This window comes from Neophocaena asiaeorientalis, unplaced genomic scaffold (genome assembly GCF_003031525.2).
Source record: "Neophocaena asiaeorientalis asiaeorientalis breed wild unplaced genomic scaffold, Neophocaena_asiaeorientalis_V1.1 scaffold36, whole genome shotgun sequence".
Lineage (NCBI taxonomy): Eukaryota > Metazoa > Chordata > Mammalia > Artiodactyla > Phocoenidae > Neophocaena > Neophocaena asiaeorientalis.
The window spans coordinates 5,566,444-5,589,868 of record NW_020174149.1 but is presented as its reverse complement, the minus strand read 5'-3'; the positions used below and the strand labels follow the sequence as shown (position 1 = coordinate 5,589,868).

The window sequence follows — 23,425 nt, the reverse complement described above, 5'->3', positions numbered from 1 at the left end:
AGCTATTAACAGAATGAAGTGGACAATCATATACTGATAAGTGAATGAAGAAAATAATAAAACAATGATACCAGAGAGGCTGTGTTTAATGAGCATAAGCACCATCTGGATTCATAATCCTGGCTCCACCCCTTACTATGTCTGGGAACTGGGATAGTTTAAATATACTTAACCTTGGAACTTTAGTTTCCTCAAAGGGAAATAAAAATAATAATGTTAGTCTCTATATCATAGGGTCATTGGGGTCGCTGTGGGCATTAAATTAGTTCATTCATATAAACATATATTAAAGTGGTATCTGGTACATGGCAATTGTCAGTAAATGTTATTATTGTTTATGTTAAAAAGTCTGTGTATGTTATCAATACTTTAGATAGATGGAGAGATAGATAGATGCATACATACATACATATTAAATTGTGACTTCCTCTGGGAAGGAGTGTAACTTTCACCTTTAATAACACCGACTTCTATATCAGTTGCAGAAGCAGTTGGCTTTTGTTACTCTTCTTCCCCATTCAATATCTGAACCACCTTGCTATTTCTGGAGAATCCCCCACCTAATGAAGCAGGCCAAGCATTCCACTATAGAAACTGAAACGTAAGATTCGTGCTTTCTCAGACTCCCTTGTGGTCAGGGCATGGGCTACCCCAGTCAGGTGCTTACAAAATCCATTCTGGCCCAGGAGAGGCAGCAGTTCAATGGCAGCTATATTCTGTCACCAGAGGAAGACAAGGCAGCCATTGCAGCATCAGTGGCAGAACAAGTTGTGAGGTCGATGGGGACAGAGTGAAGAGTTCACAGGATGTGTGGGGTAGTATGATTTTCATGCTGTCCCAAAATCTGTGAGCTACCCATTACCTTTTTAATAAAAACCTGTTTCCTAAATTAGCCAGAGTTGGTTTCTTTACTAGAAACTAAGAACGCTGACTGATGAAGTATATTTGAGTGTGTGTAATTTTTTTTTTTTTAATAAATTTACTTATTTATTTGTTTTTGGCTGTGTTGGGTCTTCGTTGCTGTGCGCAGGCTTTCTCTAGTTGCAGCCAGCGGGGGCTACTCTTCGTCGTGCTGCATGGGCTTCTCACTGCGGTGGCTTCTCTCGTTGTGGAGCATGGGCTGTAGGCGTGTGAGCTTCAGTAGCTGTGGCACACGGGCTTAGTTGCTCCACGGCATGTGGGAATCTTCCCGGGCCAGGGATCAAACCCGTGTCCCCTGCATTTGCAGGTGGATTCTCAACCACTGCACCACCAGGGAAGCCCGTGTGTGATTTTTTTAATTGAGATATAGTTGATATAAGATTATATTAATTTCAGGTGTTGGTGGAATGTATCTTTGGAATTTAAATCCTTCCCAACTTTTTATTATGAACAATTTCAAACATATAGTAAAGTTAAAAGAATACTAAAATGAACACTTGCATATCATTCACCCAGATCCAACAATTTGTAATGTTTTGGTATATTTGCTTTATCTGTGTATGTGTGTGTATATGTGTATTTTTTTTGCTGAATATTTGAAAGTTAGTTGTAAGCACCTAGGAAAATGAATGATAATTCCACAGTATCCTCGTGTATCTGGCCACAGTCAAATTTCCCCAAATGTCCCAAGAATGCCTTTTTCACCTGTTTTGTTTTCAAGCCAAAGCCTAATACAGTACATTGTATTTGATTATGTCTGTTCAGATTTTTTAAATGTAATTTTAAAAATATAAGGAAATATTATCGGCTTTGGTCCTTCTTTTATTGGTTTCTACCTAATGATTGAGAAGATAAATACAGGAACTAACAATGATTAAACATTAATCTCAGGTCAAGCTTATGTGACGTACTAGACATAACAGTATGAATAGGACTAGGTTCCTGACCTCAAAGACACAAGCCCTTTGGGTTTCTCCAAATGCATACAAATAGTTGGTCTCTGTTTTAATCAGCTTAAGGAACAGATAGAAACAGGGGATGTTGGAGTTTATCATTTCCTAGGCTCAGAGCTACATTATGAAATGGGAGAGCTGAGCAGGGCTGGTTGCACGCGTCCAATAATTTATCTTCTGCTACTTTCTGAGTCTTGTACAAACCTCAGCATAGCAATCAAGAGCTGTCACAGCCTGATTCAAATCTAACTTTCCAGCCTCAACTCTCACCACTTCTTCTTACAGGACTCAAACTGGACCCACAATTTCTAGAATACGTTTCATGTTTTCCCATTTGTACATTTAACAGAAATGCTTTCTCTCCCATGTCTATCTTCAAATTCCCACCTATAATGCAAGGCCCAAAGTATATGCCGCACAGTGGGTGAAAATATTTTAGAGTCTACTAACTAGAAGAAAGTTTTTCTTCTGTGCTTTTGCTTGTATATCACTTATTTTGCTTATCAAGTTTTGTTTTATATTGTTGTATTGTGCTTTTCTCCCTACTCAGTAAACTCACTGAAGGCAAGAACTTTCATTATTTTAGTTCTTTTCCATGCTACCTGTCACAAAGTAATCAATTTTTGCAGATTTGATTAAAATTAATCATATATCTTTGAGAGTGATTCTATCAAAACACCAGACATTAAAAGGAATTCTAGTGAAAATAAGATGCAAATCATTGATTTTATATATCTGGGCTTCTTCCATCAAACATCATATCCTGGGGGAAGCCTTCTGAGATCCTTTCTAAACAAGGTGTATTCACCCTATTATAATCTTTAAGCACCATATACCTTTTCTTTATCCACATTTTGTAAGTTTCTTTTTGTGATATCTCACTAACATCTTTCTCCATCACTAAGTAGAAAGTTCTGTGAGGTAAAGCATCCTCTTTAATCATTATCATAGCAAAATGCCTGGCATTTTATAAATATTTGTTGAATGAATGGATGGACAGATATTGTATTATCATGATGCCTAAAAATCAAAAGCTTATAAAGGACAATACTAATAACAATGTAAGCAATAGTCCCAGGAAAGTGACCAGATCCTTAAGGAACAAAATAACACCTGTATATCATGTTCTATGCAATGTGCCATTTTTGGATGACCATAATTTTTAAAAATTACACGTGAATTCATTTACTAGAAAATCAGTTTGCTATTTTTATAAACCTGTTGCTACTTATTCTAAGAATAGTGGGCAGTTTAAAAATACATTTTTCATATATATGTATGTGTATATTATAAATGTGGTATATATATATGTAATATGCATACACACACAGCCTTCTTTAATTGGTTTATTAAAAACTATTTTTTAAATAGATCTTTATTGGAGTATAATTACTTCACAATACAGTGTTAGTTTCTGTTGCACACCAAAGTGAATCAGTCATATGCATACATATGTCCCCATATCCCCTCCTTTTTGCGTCTCCCTCCGTCCCACCCTCCCTATCCCACCCCTCTAGGTCATCAAAAAGCACTGAGCTGATCTCCCTGTGCCATGCTGCTCCATCCCACTAAAAAGCTATTTTAATTTTGTAAGAAAATTGCCTTGTAGCCTAGATCAATGATTGACACTGTGTCTTGTCTGAAGAAAGTAAGGTAAAGATTTAGCAGTTACCTGGTTCATGTGATAAAGGCACTTTCATTGACAATATAAACCAAAAAATAAATGTATCTAAATGACCAGCTTCTTTACATTGATCATATCTTCTGGGTGATTTATAAATCTTCATCTTCATTATGAAGAAAGTAAGCCTAGTTATAGATTTTTCTTGTCTAAAACTTATCATTAAAAATAATGAAGAAATTTCCTTTTCAGAGCACTTTCAATACTCTCCACAAGAGTCTGACACCGTAGACTGCAGTACAAGCATTGTCTTTGTCACACAGCTAAGGTCACATGTTGTTAACATTCCTTACCAAGGGAAAAGTCTTAATGTGTGTTTTTGATTTTCATTTCTGACACTTAATTAGAATTAATGAAGTTACCCCATTTATAGATTGCAAGAGCTGCCAGGAGTCCTGAAACTGCTAGAAAGAGTGATGAAATCAGTGACTTTTCTCACATGAGGCAAGTGTTATCAGACACATTAATTCCATATATGTAGTTGAGAGTTTGTGTGCCTCCCTGTATGTGGAGAAGAGTCTAAGTGAATCTAAGGCATGATCTTTGGCAGCTTTATACAACACAGTGGGCATGAAGAAAAATGTTTATAAAAGAACACATTTGAATCCCTGTTACCTCTCGGTGGGATCACCACCTTGTCAAACAGTAAAGGAATGTTTAGATACAAATAAATTATTCTTTCCCTGAATGAAGTCTCCTCTCTGGTGCATAATTACTAGATGTGTACTTGGGAGTTCCAAGTTTGAGTGTTTCATTTCTCACTTATGGGATTCAGCTCACTTCTTGGCGCCAATGATGCAGTAAACAACAGCTTCCAGATGCCCAAAGTATACTCCTGACAGCAGCCAGTAGATGTCTATGCGGATGACAGACATAGTGCCTTCACACACAGCTCCATCCTGGGCTGGCTGGCTTGATTTATGCACTTATTTGATAGCCGATACATATAAAAGAAGTCATGTAGTTTATATCTAAGATTTGAGACATTTTAATAAGCAGCCATGAACACACCACCCAAACTTAAGAACTAAACATTATTGGGGTTTTTTTGCATCTACTTATATGTTCTTCTCCTACCTCTCCTCTGCCTCTTTTTCAGTGGTAGCCACAATCTTCAATTTTTGTGTTTATTTTTCCAACGCTTAAAAAGTAGTTGTGGGGCTTCTCTGGTGGCTCAGTGGTTGAGAGTCCGCCTGCCGATTCAGGGGACACAGGTTCGTGCCCCGGTCCAGGAAGATCCCACATGTCGTGGAGCGGCTGGGCCCGTGAGCCATGGCCGCTGAGCTTGCGTGTCCAGAGCCTGTGCTCTGCAACAGGAGAGGCCACAACAGTGAGAGGCCCGCATACCGCAAAAAAAAAAAAAAAAAAGTAGTTGTGGCACATATGTATATATATTTAAACTTTGTACTGTTTCGTTTTCATTGTTTTGTGCTTTATTAAAATATCATATTGAATTAGTCTTCTGCCACTTCATTTGTTTTTTTTTAACCCAAAGCTACGTTTCTACGATTTATCTGTGTTGTTGCTTGATGATAGCAAAACGTATGAATTCACTCTAAAGTCCTTGGATGTTTGGGTTGCTTAGTGGGTTTTTATTTTAATTTTTTTGCCATTATGAGCAATGCTGCTGCAAATGTATCACCTGGTGAACAGTTACAAGTTCTCTACGAATAAGGTCTAGGAATGCAGGGGTGGAGGTCGGAATTGCTGAGCCTCAGAGGATGAGCAAGTTCCATTTTAGAAGCTAGTACCAAGCTTTTTCAAAGTGATCGTATCAATTCACACTCCCACTGGTGGCATGTAAGAATTCCTGTTAATCCATATCCTCACTAACACTTGATATTTTCAGACCTTGCTTTTTACCAATCTAGTAGGTGTAAAATAGTATTGCATTTGGGATCAGTCCTGAGCTTTCTTCACCTTGCCCAACCCTGATGACATTCCAAGCCATCCCAGAGCTGTGGATCTAGAAGGAATTGAAGAAGGTAGAGAGAAGGTGGAAAGTCTCGTACTGAGCCATGAAGATGCTGAAATTTGTAGAGATGATCCTTGCAAAAGCATTTCCTGTGAGACTCAAGTATACAACATGTACATTTACTTATTGAATTAATATTTTTAATTTCTCCTATGTGCCAGATTCTTTATCTAGGCCTGAATGAAACAGACAAGATCCTTGCCCCTGTGGAGCTTATATTCTGGTGGTGGTGGGGGGGAACAAACAATAAACAAAGGCATATATAATACATAGTATCAGGAAGTGAAGACCAGCTTTGGGGTCACATAGGTCAGTGCTCAGTTCTGTTCTCTACACCGTACCAGACGCCTGACCTCTCTGAGCCTCAGTTTCATGTTTTATAAATAAGAATTGGTATCTTGCAGGGTTATTGTGAGAATGAAGAGCTGGTGTATAAAGGTTCCCAGTTCAGTGCTGAGCAGAAATGTTGGTATTCTCTCCTGCCTGGCCACTTTGAGGAGTGTCTGAGACCAAAAAGTTCAAGGACCTCAGGAGTGGGGCAATCTCATCTCCTAGATGGCTCCTTCTGGAGGCTGGGCAAACAGACCAATACTCCCCACAAATGCAAACAGAAGCTTGTGCATCTCTGCCGGCCAGCATCAGCCTGTTCATTTTCTCCTGATAACCTCTGATCACCTTCTTTCACTTACTTTAACTGGCTGTGAGACATGGTATTGAGTTCTATTTTTTCCAGCCACACTACACTCCTTGCTATTTTTCAGACACTCCAGATAACCGCATTTAAAAATTGATTTTAACAAACCACTTAGTAAAAATATATATGAGCCCATGTGGGGAAGTTGAACACTAATGAATATCGGATGATATCAAGGAATTGTTGATAATTTTTTTGTGATAATGATAGTGTCAAGTCAAAGAAAAGTATTTGTACCTTTGTAAATACATACTGAATATTTATCTGATGTCTTGGATTTGCTTTCAAATAATCCAATATGGGAGGCTGGTGAATTGGCTGGAAGTATAGAAGCAGAGTGATGGATACATGGGGTTCATTATACAATTCCATCTACTTTTGTATATGTTTAAATGTTTCCATAATAAAAAGTAAAAAATGAGGTAAATGTACCTCTGCCTGAGAATATGCTTTGCACGTGCTGTTACCTCTGCCAGGAATGTTGTTCTTCCAGACAGCCACATAGCATACTTCCTTGATTTATGCTGGTCTCTGCTCAAATGTCATCTCCTTAGAAGTGCTTTCTCTGACTACTTTACACAAGACAGCATCCCTCTTCTCTTGCTTTACTTTTCTAGCCCTTTATCCTCCTATGTTTTTCTTCAGAGTACTTCTCACTAACTGGTATTTGCCATATATATATTTTTTTATAATTTGGCTGAACCAGGTCTTAGTTGCAGCATGCAGGATCTTCTTTGCGGCATGTGGGCTCTTAGCTGCGGCATGTGGGATCAAGTTCCCCAACCAGGGATCGAACCCGGGCCCCCTGCATTGGGAGCGTGCAGTCCTAACTGCTGGACCACCAGGGAAGTCCCTGCCATATTTTCTTTTGTAAAAATGTAGGCTCTATTAGGACAGGGACTCTGTTTCATTTATTGCAATGTCTCCATGCCTTGAACAGCACCTGGAATGTAAGAGAAACACCAGAGATAACCAATGAATGAATGTACATGTTACACAGCTTACAGTCCCCATCAAAGCCAGATCAGAATTCTTGCTATGCAGAGTTCCTTTATATACTACCAATTGATCCTCTGTCCAGAGTTCTACTCCTGCATTTAAGGATGAGAGAAAGCACTTGGTAAATGCTAAGGTGCTATATAGGTTTGTTATCATCATTCTCAATACAGTTTGGAGGCACTAAAAAGGAATTATTAGATCACTATGCTGAAGTCACCAGGTCTGCAATGTCTTAGAAAATCTTCTGCTGTAGAAATCAGCTCTTATCAAGGTAACTGCTTACAAGCAAATGTATTCTGGCTAATTTAACCCTTAGAAACAGACCATTAGGATATTCTACAACTGGACACTGGAGTCTCCTTTTGCGGAAGATATGTAATCACTGCATGCTTTGAAGAGCATAAGTTTGGATTGCTTTTCTAATAGCAGTGAATTTACTCTGGGCTCCTTACAGCTGTAGACTGGTCCGTCTCAGGACCAGGTGTGCACATTCACGTGAAACTGACCCTGGCCACTGTCCATGGAACTGAGAAAACCAGGGTCCTGGCTTCATTCCCCAAATCACAGAGACTTGCAGGATCCATGCCCCTAGTTCTCTTTCCTTTACCCTATTTAATGGACACTCTTAGCAGCCTTTGACTTCTCGCTCTTCCTTGGTTCTCCTCCTGGTTGTTCCCCACACCTCTTTTGGGAGGTTAATAGCAGAGACACCTACTGAGCCAGCAGGGCTTAAAGCTGCCCATTCCACAAAGACCAGCCCACAGGCAGAAGGTAAACGTCACCAGCAAAACTTAGATGTCCTCTTTCTGAAGCAAGAAATTTTGAAAAGCATGAGTTTATTTGAGGATTTCAAATTTAGCATATTTTACTTCAGGAAAATAAACATATTTCTCCAAGATTCTAAGAACAATCTTATTGCAAGCATTATACATAACACATATGTACATGATATCAAAGACCTTTCTTATCCGAGCTACATTCATAATGGAATGTTATATAACTGTTGGGATGATATCTAAAAGGAGAACAAAACTTTAATAGGAGAAATTATTAAATATAGTAAAGTTCGTGTAAATAGTGCTAAATAAGCACTTTCATAATGCTTGTTTAGCATTTGCTTTCAAGAAGATTTTTCTGCCTACCAAATAGATCCAGGATTAGATTCCCACATCTTGTTAAGGCTGACTAATGTGGACTCTGGCTTTTTTTACATGTAAACTTTTATGGGAAAAAAACTGGGATTCTGGGAAAGTCCTCTCCCATGTAATAATGATGCCTTATTTTCAATAGTTTCCATGAGAAAGGAAGCACAGAACCAAAAATGCAGAGAGCATGACAAATGACCAACTTCTGCACCATGCAAAGGTAAGTCTAGGAGGAGACATGCAAGAAACGACTGAGGGGGCAGGAATGTGATCGCAGTGGCCTTGGAGGAGGCCAGGAGTTCCTCCAGTGCTTTCAATCTCCCTCTAAGACTAAAGTGTCACACTTCACATTCAAAATGGAATCATGGGGGACTTCCCTGGTGGTCCAGTGGTTAAGACACCGTGCTTCCAATGTAGGAGGTGCAGGTTCCATCCCTGGTTTGGGAACTGGGATATTGCATGTTGCACGGCGCGGCCCAAAAAAAAAAAAAAAAAAAAAGGAATCATTTTCCACAGGCATTTTGTCTGCAAGCCTTCCTCTTTATCTGCCAACTAATTCCTACAAAGAATTCTGAGCATGAAGGGCATTCAATGATCAAGAAACATAAAAGTACACAAGAAGCTAATCCACTGAAGGATGGCTGAATAGTAAACGGTTCATCATTCTCAAGATATTTGACATAGAAGTATATTTTGTGCTTCTCTGTCCCTAGCTTAGATGAATTAATGCAAATTGTACAGGTATATCTAATGTATCATGAAATATTTCAGACATTAAATGTATAAAGAATAATAAACACCCATTTACCCTTAATCCAGTTCAAAGAATAAAATTTTATCATTACAGGTGTAAGCTCCTATGTACCCCTTCAAAGATTGCATTCCCTTTCCTACAAGGATAACTACTGTTCTGAATTGAACGTTTAACATCGGGTGTATTTCTTGAAAATTACATTTCATGCCAACCTGTGGACGTTACAAACATACTCTTTCAATTCTAAAGCCCTAGGGCATTTTTGACATTGTGCTAAAAATCTCTTATTGCTTTAATAAGTTAATACTAAAAATATTTTTAGCATCACATGAAGCTTTCTACACTGTATTATTTTAAATAAGTCGATTAATTGATAGTAAATATCTTAAGCCCAAGAATAAATGTAAGAAAACTGAGGACTCTAGATTATAGTTTTTATTCTACCTTTATTTAAACTTAAAAAAAAATCAGCCATTCAATAGTAGAAGGAGGTTGGCCAAAGTCCATGACATGTATAATCAACTGACAGTAGCCAGAAAATAATACTTTAAAGGGACTAATAACTAAGGGGTGTACTCTATACTCTTTAAGGTGGATAAAATCTCCGATGAACTCAGCCTTATGCCTGACACTTCCTGGTTATAATTAGGCATGTTTCAGAGTTGTACGAATGCTTGTTAACTAGGGGGGCACCATTTAATAAATCTCTGCACTGTTATAGTCATCTAAGAGGCCTGTCTGCTCGACACCAAGTACTTTTGCCAAAGTGGTAGAACAATCGATGCACTTAGAAAGGGCATTGTTTTCAGCTAGCTTAGTAAAACATGAATGGGTCAAAGGAAGCACAGTTTATTTTGTAAAGGGTCAGATCAATGATGCATTGTTGGGAGTCGGCAGTGAGGATAGCTAGAGTCTAGTGACTTGGTTTGTTGGTTTTCAGTTCCCAGGGCAAAGACCTCGTATTCTTAATTCAAGCCCACAACGTTTTCTTCAAAAACTGAAATCTAAGGAACTCTGAAAGCTGGCATTTTGTTCACAACTCATTTGATGCCCAAACCTTATACTGATCTGGACTCATTTAGTGGCGAATCATCACCTGCACTGACATTAATTTATTTAAAGTCTTTATGTAAACCAGTTACTGTGACTATTTATATGTTTTACTGCAGAAATATTAATGTACTTGATTAGAGGGTTTTGCTCCAGACCCCCTGGGGGTACTATATAATACATAGAATTACCATTTTATGTTATTTTATTTTAGAATTACCATTTTAAAACCCTAAATCTTATGAATTCTGGAACATAATTGGCCCTACAGGTTTCAAATTTGGGGTTGCTGAATTATAGTGGCTGTCACTGATTTATTATTATTATTATTTTTTTTTTTTTTTTGCGGTACACGGGCCTCTCACTGTTGTGGCCTCTCCCATTGCAGAGCACAGGCTCCGGATGCGCAGGCTCAGCGGCCATGGCTCACGGGCCCAGCTGCTCGGCGGCATGTGGGATCTTCCCGGACCGGGGCACGAACCCGTGTCCCCTGCATCGGCAGGCGGACTCTCAACCACTGCGCCACCAAGGGAACCCAAAAATAACTTATTTTTGTCACACAACAAAAGTCCAGAAAGCTCAAAGATGACTTTTCTGCCATTTCTTGATCTTTATCCTCATTGTCACAAGATGGTCTCCTGGGCTCCAAGCATCACACTTTCACACAATCACATTAAAAACAAAAAAGATGGGGATGTGAGGTGGGGAGAATAAACTTTCCTTTCTCTTCTTCTTTCCCAGAAATTCCCAGCAGACTTCCCCTTACATCACAGGCCAGAATTGAGGTCACAAGAGAGGCTGAGAATGCAAGCACTTGGTATTTTCTGCCTCTGCTGTGGGAGACATTCCTGCCAGCCAGGAAGACAAGGGAGAGGAGGTTGACCTTGGGAAGGCAGCCAACAGTGTCTGCCCAGGGGCTTTGTAGCTATGGTCACTGCATGTGCCTTGCCGGTTTCTAATGGCCAATGAGCAAAAATACGGAGTGTGCCATGTCACAGGGAGTAGGAGGAAGAGGAGAGTGGAAAACATCTGGCTGGTATAGAAAGGCAGGCTGATGAATTGGTAGCCTGCAAGAGTCAGAAAAGTTGTAAACTCTCCCTAATCCACAAAGCCACTCAAGTCAGTAGGACAAATCAGTCAGGGTAATCGAATGCTGAATACTGAATACTGAATACTAAGCACTGAGTGTTCCCCCCAGGAAGACCTTACTGGATCTTTTCCCCACTCTCTGAAGCCTCACTCATATTGAAAGTGATCTTTCTGTTGAGATTTCCCCTCTTAACGGTTTGCCTGGAAGTTTACTCTGTATTTGTTTGTTCATGTTTTATTCATGAGTTCTCATGCAATGCTGGAGGATCAGGGTCAGTAGGTACTTAGGAATTCACAGTTAGAAATTCAGAAGCCAATGGACAGAGCATGGTTTACTCTGTTATTAAAGATAATATGATTTCTCATTTGCTTTTATTAATGAGGACACCTTTCCTTACAGAATCCAAAGAATGACGCCATGCCAGATTTTTGTTTAATTCAGTAGAATTCCATCTTCCCAGCAGCCTCAAAAGAGCTATTCTCAGTATTTCCATTAAACCAGAACACTTAATGCCCAGCAATGCAAGAGGGGGTTGACTTGTCATTGTACATTATAGATTGCAGACAAACATCTTTTGTTGTTGCTGTTAACAAAGGCATGATAATAAACATCCTAATCAAATTTAAAAGGCAAGCATTTGAATATTTTTAATTAGAAGGACTAGTACATGGTGCCACATTTAGTCAAATCTAGAGTTCCCATTTCAAGCTTAAATCATAAATGTGGGCATTATTGCTTTTTACAATACACCATTGACAGAACACCAACTTTAAAGCCAATTAAACGTTGGCAATCTTCCTACCATCGGCAAAGTAACACTTGTTAACAGTTCCCCTTGTGACACGTTTTGGCATAATCACTGATTTCTGGAAAAAGTATTTAGCACTTACGGATATTTTGAAATCTCTAATGAATTTCTCTTTATAGACATTTTTACATTTTACTTTAATTTTTTAAAGGTGTTCAGGTAGTTTAATTTTATACACTCAGATGGTGCATGTACCGAGATATTTATACGTGAAGGACAAAATGTTAGAGTTTGTAGAACTATACTCTATAAATAAGGTTTGCTCAGATTTTAATGGTTCCATTTCTGAAATCTAATTGTACCCAAATTCATTCAGGAAAAACTTCATATTAGAATCTGAATATGCAGGTATTGTTCTGCTTAATAAATTATAAGTTCTTGTCATTTAAGAACTGGTTAAAAAACAGAATAAGTAAATTCTTTCACAGTTGTTTACTGCAAATAAAAGTGTTTTGGAGGCTTGTTAAACCTTTTTTTCATTTCATATGGAAATAATTTGATATGCTTGGCAAGGATGTGACAAACAAATGAGCTAAGAACATTCAAGTTATTTTAGTCCTGGGTTACTAGCACTGAACAAAGAACTAGTTTTCACCAATTAAAGAACAGCTTGATTATATGCTATGCAGATGCTAATGGGAAAATGAACAACAGCTAGTTCTCACCTAGGTGTCATATTCTGGCAAGCTTCAAGTAGATAATATTAATTCAAGATGACACAATGCATCCAGATACTCAATATCAGAGATATGATAACATTAAAACAAGATTATAGGGGCTTCCCTGGTGGCGCAGTGGTTGAGAGTCCGCCTGCCGATGCAGGGGACACGGGTTCGTGCCCCGGTCTGGGAAGATCCCACATGCCGCGGAGCGGCTGGGCCCGTGAGCCATGGCCGTTGAGCCTGCGTCCGGAACCTGTGTTCCGTAACGGGAGAGACCACAACAGTGAGAGGCCCGCGTACCGCAAAAAAAAACAAAAAAAAACCAAGATTATAGAAGGCATCTTGACAGTCAATATTAGAAACAGATAATATTAACACAAGATGATACAGTGTATCCAGATATTGACAGTAGATTGATTCCAGTAGAAGTAGGTGATCTTCACAAAATCAACAACCTTCAGATGTTACTTACATTATTTTTGCTTTTTGTCATCTAGTCACGCGCAAATTAGCAATACTGTACAGGATCAGAGGATCATAAAAGCCACATAATTTAACACATCTTTATCTTTAGCTATCTATTCCTTGACCCACACAGTGTTTATGTCAGGACTACATATCAGTATAAACGTTTAATTGCCCCACCGCCGCCTGCCCCACCCCCTCCACCGCGTTTTTGTAAAAAACGAAAACCAAAAAACTCTACTGTTGTTATCATTACATGTTTCATTAAGTACCTATTGTTTATTTTGACTTCATAAGTGGAAAAATTCTTCCAAAGAAATGTGCTAGTTGTTTAGGAATACTTTCTTTTTTGGCTGCGCCATGTGGCATGTGGGATCTTAGTTCCTTGACCCGTGTTCAAACCCAGGCCCCCTGCACTGGGAGCACCGAGTCTTAACCACTGAACCGCCAGGGAAGTCCCATAGGAATACTTTTTTAAAAATTAGAGTAAATTTAAAATTAAATTGTAATTTAAAAGTTTTAAAATGATGTTGATAATAGTGAAAAATCAGAAACAACCCACGTAAATAAAAATTAAGGTTTGGGTTTCCCTGGTGGTGCAGTGATTGAGAGTCCACCTGCCGATGCAGGGGACACGGGTTCGTGCCCCGGGCCGGGAAGATCCCACATGCCGTGGAGCAACTGGGCCCATGAGCCATGGCTGCTGAGCCTGCGCGTCCAGAGCCTGTGCTCCGCAATGGGAGAGGCCACAACAGTGAGAGGCCCGCGTATCGCAAAAAATAAATAAATAAAAATTAAGGTTTGATTAAATATATTAGCTTTTGGCATGGCAGGAACAGTTAGTTGTCCATCCATGTCAATTAACCTTTATTTTTTAATAACAGCCTTATTTCATTCCGGGTATTCAGGGTGGCAATGCATCCAGCAAAAAGATTACGTTTCCAGCCGACCTGAGAGTTAAATGTAGACTCATGACTAAGTCTTGATTAGTGAGATGGAAGCAGAGCTGGGCTTCTGAAAGGCTCCTTCAGAGCACTGATTCGGCCTGGAAGAGTTGGTCCTTTTGCACTTCTCCCTTTCTCCTTTCTGCTGTTGTTGAACTCCAGCAGCCAACTTGGATCATGAAGTGACCTTGAGGATGGAAGTCCCCACACAGAAGATGAAGGAGCAAAAAGAGAAAAGAAGTCTTGCAGACTTGGTGGAGCATGGCAGCTCCATGGGCATGCAAACTGTGCTATCACACGAGGACCCTGCTCAGAAGGGCTCTGCATTGGTGGTTTCTACTGTGGCTATCTTGAAATTCTTAATAATTTTGTCTTTGAACTTGTGCTTTGTAAATGAAATCTGATAGAATGACGGAGCATGTGTGTGAGAAGAGGGTTACATGCAATATGCTTGGTTGCTGTACCTTGTTGCCCCATTTGCATGAGCCCCGTGAGCTCAGAATTCCCGTGGTCCCACAATGAGCCAGAGTTCAGCAAGACTCAAAGTGAGTCCAAGGAAAGCGTGTTACATCTATACAGCTGATTAAGCCGGGGCCCTGAGAGCCCTGAGAGGACATACTTTTTGTTTGAACCAGAACTTGTTACTCGGTAAGAAGGCAATGGCGTTCCTAGAAATACGACAACCAAGGAACCCTGTTATATCACTCCTTACCCATGTTATGTTACTTCCCTGTAATAGTCAACAACTTATGCAAAGGATGACATAGAAGGAAAAAAGAAGATAACCCAAAGATCCTTTTCATTTCAGTCCTTTTTACTCAATAGTATGCTGAAGGTAGAGCATTGGTAGAAGGTGTGTGTGTCAAGAACTGAAATAAAAACAGTTGATTTCCTTTTGTGCAACGTTGTTCTGGTAAGAACAAGGTACAAATGTTTGTACACGCTACGAATTATGAATGAATGTGATTTTAGTGATTCCACATACAATTTAAATGTTCCTCTATTTACTGGTTGTTGGGGTTTTTTTTGGCCACACCATACAGCTTGTGGGATGTTAGTTCCCGGACCAGGGATGGAACCTGGGTCCATGGCAGTAAAAGCACCAAGCCCTAACCACTGGACCACCAGGAAAGTCCCTTATATTTGCATTTAAATTGGCATTACTCAATATAAACATGAAGGGTACAACACATACTAATAACTTAAAATTTTATCTTTTTGTTACCTAGAATGACATTAAATGGAAAATAAAAAAGCACCATAACAAATCAAGAAAGAGATCTCAAAATGAAAGAACTTTCTTTTTTTTTTGGCCATGCCCCATGGCTTGCAGGATCTTAGTTCCCCAACCAGGGATCAAACCCATGCAATGGAAATGCAGAGTCTTAACCACCGGACTGCCAGGGAAGTCTCCCCCTGTATTTTAGTACTTTTAACATTTGCCCAACGAACAGCAAGTTCATGCTGAGACACCAAGATTTACAGCAGAGAAAGAGTTTATTCACAAGGCAGACAAGTCAGAAGACAACGGAACAAATCTCAAATCCGAAGCATCCAAGTTACATGCTTCTTCATGGGATACATGTTCGAAAATGGAGGTATTTAGCATGATTTGACGGTGGGGTTTTGGGCCCTCTGACATCATCAGACACCTGCGCAGGTCCAGTTTTAGGGTCGATGGTGCCAACCAGTCTTAGCTGGCTTGAACTGGACAAGAGCTGACTCCAAGTTTCTGAAAAACAACTTAAGCCCCCCGTTACAATAGCGAGGTGTTATCTATAAGGTAAAGAGTCAAAAATAATTAAAACAGTTCAGAGAAGCAGGTTACAAGCAGAGGGATTTTCAACAAGCTGTTCCCTTACCTGCTGTTCTGTAGGACAAGCTCAAGAATTTCTGTTAGTCACCAGTTTCTGTTAACCCTGTGGGGCATGGTTTCAGAACACTCTACTTTTTTTTTTTTTTTGTGGTGCGCAGGCCTCTCACTGTTGTGGCCTCTCCCGTTGTGGAGCACAGGCTCCAGACGCTCAGGCTCAGCAGCCATGGCTCATGGGCCCAGCCACTCCGCCGCATGTGGGATCTTCCCAGACCGGGGCACGAACCCGTGTCCCCTGCATCGGCAAGCGGACTGTCAACCACTGCGCCACCAGGGAAGTGCAGAACTCTCTACTTTTTAAACAAGAAGACCCACATTCTCATTTTGCACTGGACTCCACAATTATGTAGCCAGCCTTGACTTCTTAGAGCCAACATACCATCTGTGATCTGCCTACTTTTGTGTTTAAATCACTGTTATTTTTTTATAGCTAAATCTAATCCTAAATGACACTCATAGTATACAGGGTAGCCACTAACTTACTGCTAAAGAAGGATATTTGATTATTGGGAAAACTTACCTTTGATAGGTTTTTAAAAATGGGATATACACAGTATGCAAATTAAAAAAAAAAAGCACAGGCTTTCTCTCCAAGCCAAGGTTATGCCAGGCTAAATGTGGTAGCTAAAGAGGGCCTTGTCCTCAAGGACTGGGCTGGCCAGGGGCAAGCTTGTGCAATAGGAAGTTTGTCCCTGGTACACTATCCAAACAGCTCCCTTTGCCCTCGGTGGCCACCTCTTCTCTTTCCCTCTTGCTCTCAGGGGTCTCTCTGTCCCTGGCTAAATTTTGCTCTCAATTGGCAGCTAATTAATGAGTAAGAGGGTACGTTTGTGGAGAAAATGTGATTCTAAGTATTTACAACTTCTTTATATGTTTCAACATTTTTCAGTTATTAGAAACAGGGAGGAAAATTTTGGTCGCAGAAAAACCAGTTTGGCTCTGGGTCACTAAACCTGTCTGGCAATTTAATAGAATCACACCTTAGTAATGAATTTTGCATCTTATTGTAGTAAAAGACCCTAAAGATATCTAAGCAGCAGAGGTAGAAGGTAAGAGTTAGTAGTGCTTTTGTAATTTTGTTTTTCATAGAGTTGAAACAGTCATGGGATCCACCAGCATCTGGAAAAATGGCTACTTTCTTCTTTGATATTTAGTGGAGGAGGGAAAAACCACTATCAGAACTGTAATCAGAAAATTTTGGTCTTGTGGGGATGCAAATATAGACTTCATTGGCTTAAATATGGGGAAAATGGAGTTTAAACACCAACCACTTCCCACCTACAGCATAAACAAACAGGCTGAAAGACCAGGATGGAAAGCTTTAGTATGTCCTCAGGCCAAATTCTATATTTAACAGGGAGAAACCCACACTTGATTAGACTCAAGAGTAATTAAATCAACAGAAGAAAAATGTTAGCTCTGTTAAGTATGAATTTTTACTAAGATGTTATGTTCTTTTACAACCTTCTATTAAAAGGGATGTTTTTCATAGTTAATTATAGCTGTAAGTTGTATGTATAGTTGTGTTTCCCTAATGAAGGGTTTAATTTGCTTGAGGTGGTTTGTCGGTTCTTACATGGGGATCTTCAAAATTCTTTGCATATGTAATCCTGAAAGAATTTTGAAAAACATAAGGCCCCTTGAACATTTTACATTGACATCTAAAACTGTTTTATAACATTTTAAGTTTAAATCATTGCAAAGAACGTACTTTCAGGTATATTGTAATTTGAACATATATTTTAACTTTGTTTTTATCAAATCCTTGGAGCTGTAGGTTTAGCTCATTCAGTTCATAGAATAAGTCCAATATATGAATATAACACTTTTGAAGCCAGTCTTCATTGTCAAACCAATCAGTTAAATCAGACTTACTGTCTATCATTTTAAAATTTAAACAATTGAGATGATATCCTTCTGAAGCCTAATTCCACATAACAGAGGCAGGAGATAGAGAAGGCATGGAGACTTGCCAAGAGTTGTTACCTAGATAAAATAAGACTTTAGTACTTTCTACTGAGGCTTTCTTTGCTTTTTTGGGGGGGGAAGGTAGGGAATGGGACGATGCCCCCTCAAGTGCAGCGCATGTCTAATTTTCCCCTTTTGAGTTGCCTTAGAAATTTTTATAGCCTGGAGCAATGCACCAAGGTAAGATTCAGGTAGGGAGAGAGATGTGTCTTCTTCTCTGAGGGGGGAGAAGGGTGAATGTGTAAAAGGAGACATTGGCAGGCCTATGGAGGGGGCTGTCAGGAAAGGGACCTGTGGAAATTGAGAACTGGAAATTGGTTGCATTAAAACTATCCAATCACCATGTGTTTTGGGAGAGTCTACTCACCCTAGGAGCATGAGTACCCAGTTTGAAGTTGGCTGCTCTAAACCCTATTTGGAAGAGTATGTGTGGTACAAAGATTCAAGATACAAGATAGTCTTCCAATGGTGAGACACTCAGACGGCAACAGGCATACCAGAAACTCAGTAGGACAAAGGGAACTACTTTGTTAATGCTTCCTATCATAACAGCTCACATTCCAATCATATTTTAATACAGAATACAGTCATATTTTAATACAGAACATTTAAGAGATGAAACAGCTTATAAGATACAAAATCATAAAGCTAGAATCGTGGTGAGTAACTAGCAGTGAGATTATTTGCCTTTTTTGCCTCTGCCTAAGTGCATAAGGCATCTTCTGACTTAATGTTACCACTGAAGGTTCTAAATTATTGTGTCACATTAAGTAAAAATTTAAAGTAATTCCACACATCAGAGAGTTGGAAAGCATGCAAACTTATGCCCCACTGTGAGAACACCAATAATATAAAAATCTAAACTTCATAATAGATAAGCTAGTATTTCAAAGAAATGCTTCAAAGGACATCCTTCAGCATTGCTTTGTGTTAAGTATGTTTTCATTTTACAATTGTTTCCTATAAAGAATACCTTTCCCTGTTGTTCTCTAGGAATTGTTAAAACACCCCAAAAAGGAAAAACTAGCCACGAGGAAGGGTTGAATCTCTACCAGGAGTGAATGTTTGTTGCTTTTGTTCTTTCAGCATTTCTGTCTTTCATCTTCAGGTAAGATTTCTCCATTTCCTTTGGAAATGTTCTCCTTTCCTCACTCCATGTGGTTCTGGGCTGCCACTCATACTGCCCCCATCATAGAAGCTGGCATGTGATACAGGTCTGGTCGGTCATACTATCCCAACCTCCTGACCATACACTGGCCCAGTGGTAGGCACATGACCCAAGCTGGGCCAATTAGAGTCCCTCCCTGGGATATTTACAATTCACCCAAACACAAAAATGCTGAGTTTTGTTGAATTTCTTATGGAAGATGATAAATAATGGAGCATTTCCATTGGGGTTTAATGTGGAATGAAACCTAGCAGGCCATGTAGATACAATGGACAGCAAAAGACAGGAAGATGCAAATAAGTTAAGGACAGATACATTATAAAAAAGGGCTTGGCGTGCGCAAGGCGGCGGCTGTCTTTGCTGTGTGGTCTGGCGCGGGTCTGAGATTAGGAGATTTGTCTTAATGCCAGATGGTCAGCACCGCGGTGGAATATTTTGGATGGGAAAAAATCCAGTGTGGTGGAAATGGAGAGAAACTACACTGGAGAGAAATCAATTTTAACCATTGTGAAGAAGCCTTGAGTGAACACTCATGCCTTAAGGCTCAAAGGAAAACTTACATTAGAAAGAAAACTTGTGAGTGTTATCAGTGTGAAAATGCCTTCATAAAGAACTGTGCCCTTGATCTACACAAGAAAACCCATTCTGGAGAGAATGCTGCTGAGTATAATCGGTGTGAAACAGCCTTCAAACAAAATTTACACCTGGTTCACAAGAAAACTTACACTCAAGAGAACCCTATAAATGTGCTGACTGTAAGAAAGGATTACCTTCTTCCTCGTACCTTAGGGAACGTTTTTTTTCATGGTGGAGAGAGGACGTATGCTTTTAAAGAACGTAGGAAAGCTCTTTAACATTCTACAAACCTTTTTGTACATATGCGAACTCACTAGAGAAATATCCTATGAGTGTAAAGGATGTGGGAAGACTTTCACTCAATCTTCATGTTGTTCAGCATTTAAGAATTCACAGAGGACTGATGCCTGTGAAATGTAAGAAACTTGAAAAAGGCTTTTCTTATTCCCCAGATCTTGCTAAGCATATAAGATTTTATACTAGAAACACTGTGTTTGTAAGGAGTGCAGCCCAGAGTTTACTTTTCTCAAAACAGTATTCACATGCGAATTTAAACTGGAGAATGTGGAAAAGCCTTTGTTAGTTCCTCATACCTTACTGTACATATGAAGAATTCACACTGGTGAGATGCCTTATCATTGTAAGGAATGTGGGAAAATGTTTAGTATTTCATCTTGCTTTAAAAGTCACCTGGAAACTCACCCTGGGGTAAAACCTTATAATTATAAGCACTGTGGGAAAGCCTTTATTTGATTCTCATTTCTTATTCGACATTTAAGAATGCATGGTGTAGGGACTTCCCTGGTGGTCCAGTGGTTAAGACTACGCTTCCAATGCAGGGGGCACAGGTTCTATTCCAGGTTGGGGAACTAAGATCCCACATATGCTGGTGTAGCCAAAAATAATTAAATTTTTAAAAATTTAAAAAAGAGTGCACAGAAAGACCTTTTGAATGTAAAGAATGTGGTAAAGCATTTAGATAATCCGGGTACTTTAGTCAACATAAAAGAAACACATACTGGAGAGAAGTGTATAAATGTAAAAAATGTCATAAAGCCTTCACTATTTCATCAGGCCTTACAGTACACATGAGAACTCACACTGGTGAACAACCTTTTGAATGTAAGGGATGTGGGAAATCCTTTACTCGATCCACATGTCTTATTAAACATTTAAGAACTCACAGTGGGGAGAAGCCATATATATGAGGAATATGGGAAAACCTTAATAATACTTCATGCCTTTCTGAATGTATACACATTCACATTTGAGAGAGAACTTAACGCTTGTAAAGAGTGTGGGAAAGCCTTTGATACTTTCACACTTACTGAACATGTACTAATTCATAGTGGAGGTAACCTTATTGTAAGGAATGTGGGAAGCCTTTTGCTCTGCCTTATACTTTAATATTCAGCTGTGAGTTCACGGGTGTGAAAATATTACGAATGTAAAAAGTATAGGATTTTTTTTAGTTTTTATTCTCTGCTTTGGGAAAGTATGAAAGCACACATAATGAGAAATCCCCTGAATGAAAGGGATATAGGAAAGCCTTTGATTGTTCTTTGTCATTAGGAAACATGATTCATACTGGAGAAGAACCATAAATTATAAATATAGGGAGTGTGGAAAAGGCTATGTTAATTTATTGTAAAAGTCACACTGGAGAGATTATGTATGAATGTAAAAACAATTAGAATGCTTTCAATGAATATCTTTTATATATTTTTTATAAATAAAAATCCTAAAAAGTTTTTTTTTTTTTTAATGAAAAACCTTTGTTACAAAGAGGTTTTTAAATAAGACCTTGGGAAAGTTTTGGAGTACATGTTTTCACTTACTGCATACAAGAAAATTGATACTGGGAAAGAAAACCAAGTAAATTTTTATTTAAATGAAAAAAAAAAAAAAAAAAAGGGCTTGAGCTTCCCCAGGCCCTGAACTGGTAGTCAAAGATTTACCTGCATCACAGGTAAATCTGAGACAGGACGGCTCCCAGTGACATATGGATGACAGGGTCTAAAAACCAGAGGTCAACAAGTAGAACTTGCTGGGACAGACGCCACCAGAAGGTCCTGTTATATAACTTTTAACAAGCAGAATGTGCATCAGCTTGTTTGCCTTGATGGAATTTCCTGCATGAAAGGAGCTGTGTGTGAAAGGGGAGAGGGATGCTAGGTTTTCAGAGGAGGTGTAGGCTGGTGCGCTGTAAAGCTTTGCATAACTGGGAGCAAGCTGAGGTGGGGGTGGTGTGGGGAGGGGTACTGAGGCAGTTGCAATACCTGTGTTTCAATAGTGCCACCATGTGGCTGTGACACCAGGAACAGCTTAGCCCCAGCCTAATATGCCACCTTGGTTGAACAGCTGAATTTCTGGTTTTCTCTTCCGTAGGTGACCTAAGTGGGGCTAACCTCTCAGTCACTGGGGTGTATGGATTTCATATGGTGGGAGATGAGGAATGGTTAGAGAGTGGGGATTACTGAGAAGAAGGATGTTTTCATGATATCAGTGAAGTATTGTTTGGATAACAAAAATAGGTGGGTCTTCATTTTGATCCCCCGAAGGGGAGTTTATAGATGTCCTGGAGTTCGCTTGTGCCAGTTTGCCGGAGCTGATTATTAAATTTTTAGAAATTTTGCAAGCTCGTTGTTAAGCAAAAATGTCGTGAAAAATTGACTACATATGTCAGATTTAATGACAATAGATTTATCAGGAAAAGAGTTAGCAGACTGGGATTCAACTCCATTTGTCAAATCGTAATTCAATTACAACCATATTTTGGCCACAGATACAAAAGTTTGGCAAAAGCAGTGTGTAAGAATCCATTGGCTATGTGGCAGTTACAATAAAAGTATTGTATATTTTATTATTATTTGTAAATTTATGTTACACATTCTTTATTTTATAAAAATTTACAATAAACATATATATATATATATGCACACTCTTTTTCCCTGAAGAGTTGACTATTATTTACTAGCACACTACTGCTTATAGGTTATGTGTTTATAATGAATTGCTAGTAATTACAAAATATAAATAATGCATCACGTCATTCCACTCACACCCACTTAGTTCCAGAGCAATAGGATTCCATCCTGAGTCATACTCCATCTATGCTACAAAAAAGTTCAGGCTATTACCAATGCTTAATAGGAATACACATTCAGTTGTTTCCTTAAGTACTTTGCTGGTAAATAGACAAGTGAATTCCTATGACATCTGTGGTGCTGCTTTAAAACCATCCTGAAGTGCTAAGTGACTAATATTTCTGGAAGTTCAAATTTATACAATTATATAAGAGGTTAGATCTCATCATGAGCTACTTTTTCCTTTTTCCACTCGACAGGTAAATTCTTATGTATGATGACAACCAACAAAATTATTTTGAGACTCTGAAAAATAAGAAGGACTAGGGAGAGGCTTCCCACTCGAATGGCAAACTGTACACATGTATTTGGTCTGGATGCAATTAAAATGATAGTAAAGGAACAAAAATCAAAAAAGGAAATAAAATTACATGAATGAAGAGAATAGGAAGAGAATCACCAAGAGATGAAAGATTTTTAAAATTTTATGGAAGTCAGAAAAGAGATGGAATCATGTGATGGATTAAACAGAGAGAAAGAAGCCACAACCCAGATACAATCAGGAGGGGCTGCAGTGGCAGTAGGAGTGAATTTGCCCAGTAAAACCTCAGAG

General features: G+C 39.1%; 1 pseudogene; it reads left to right on the top strand.

The window, feature by feature from the left end:
* The first annotated feature begins 641 nt into the window (after window positions 1-641).
* On the top strand, window positions 642-21,603 carry LOC112406274 (zinc finger protein 559-like; annotated as a pseudogene).
* The last annotated feature ends 1,822 nt before the right edge of the window (window positions 21,604-23,425 follow it).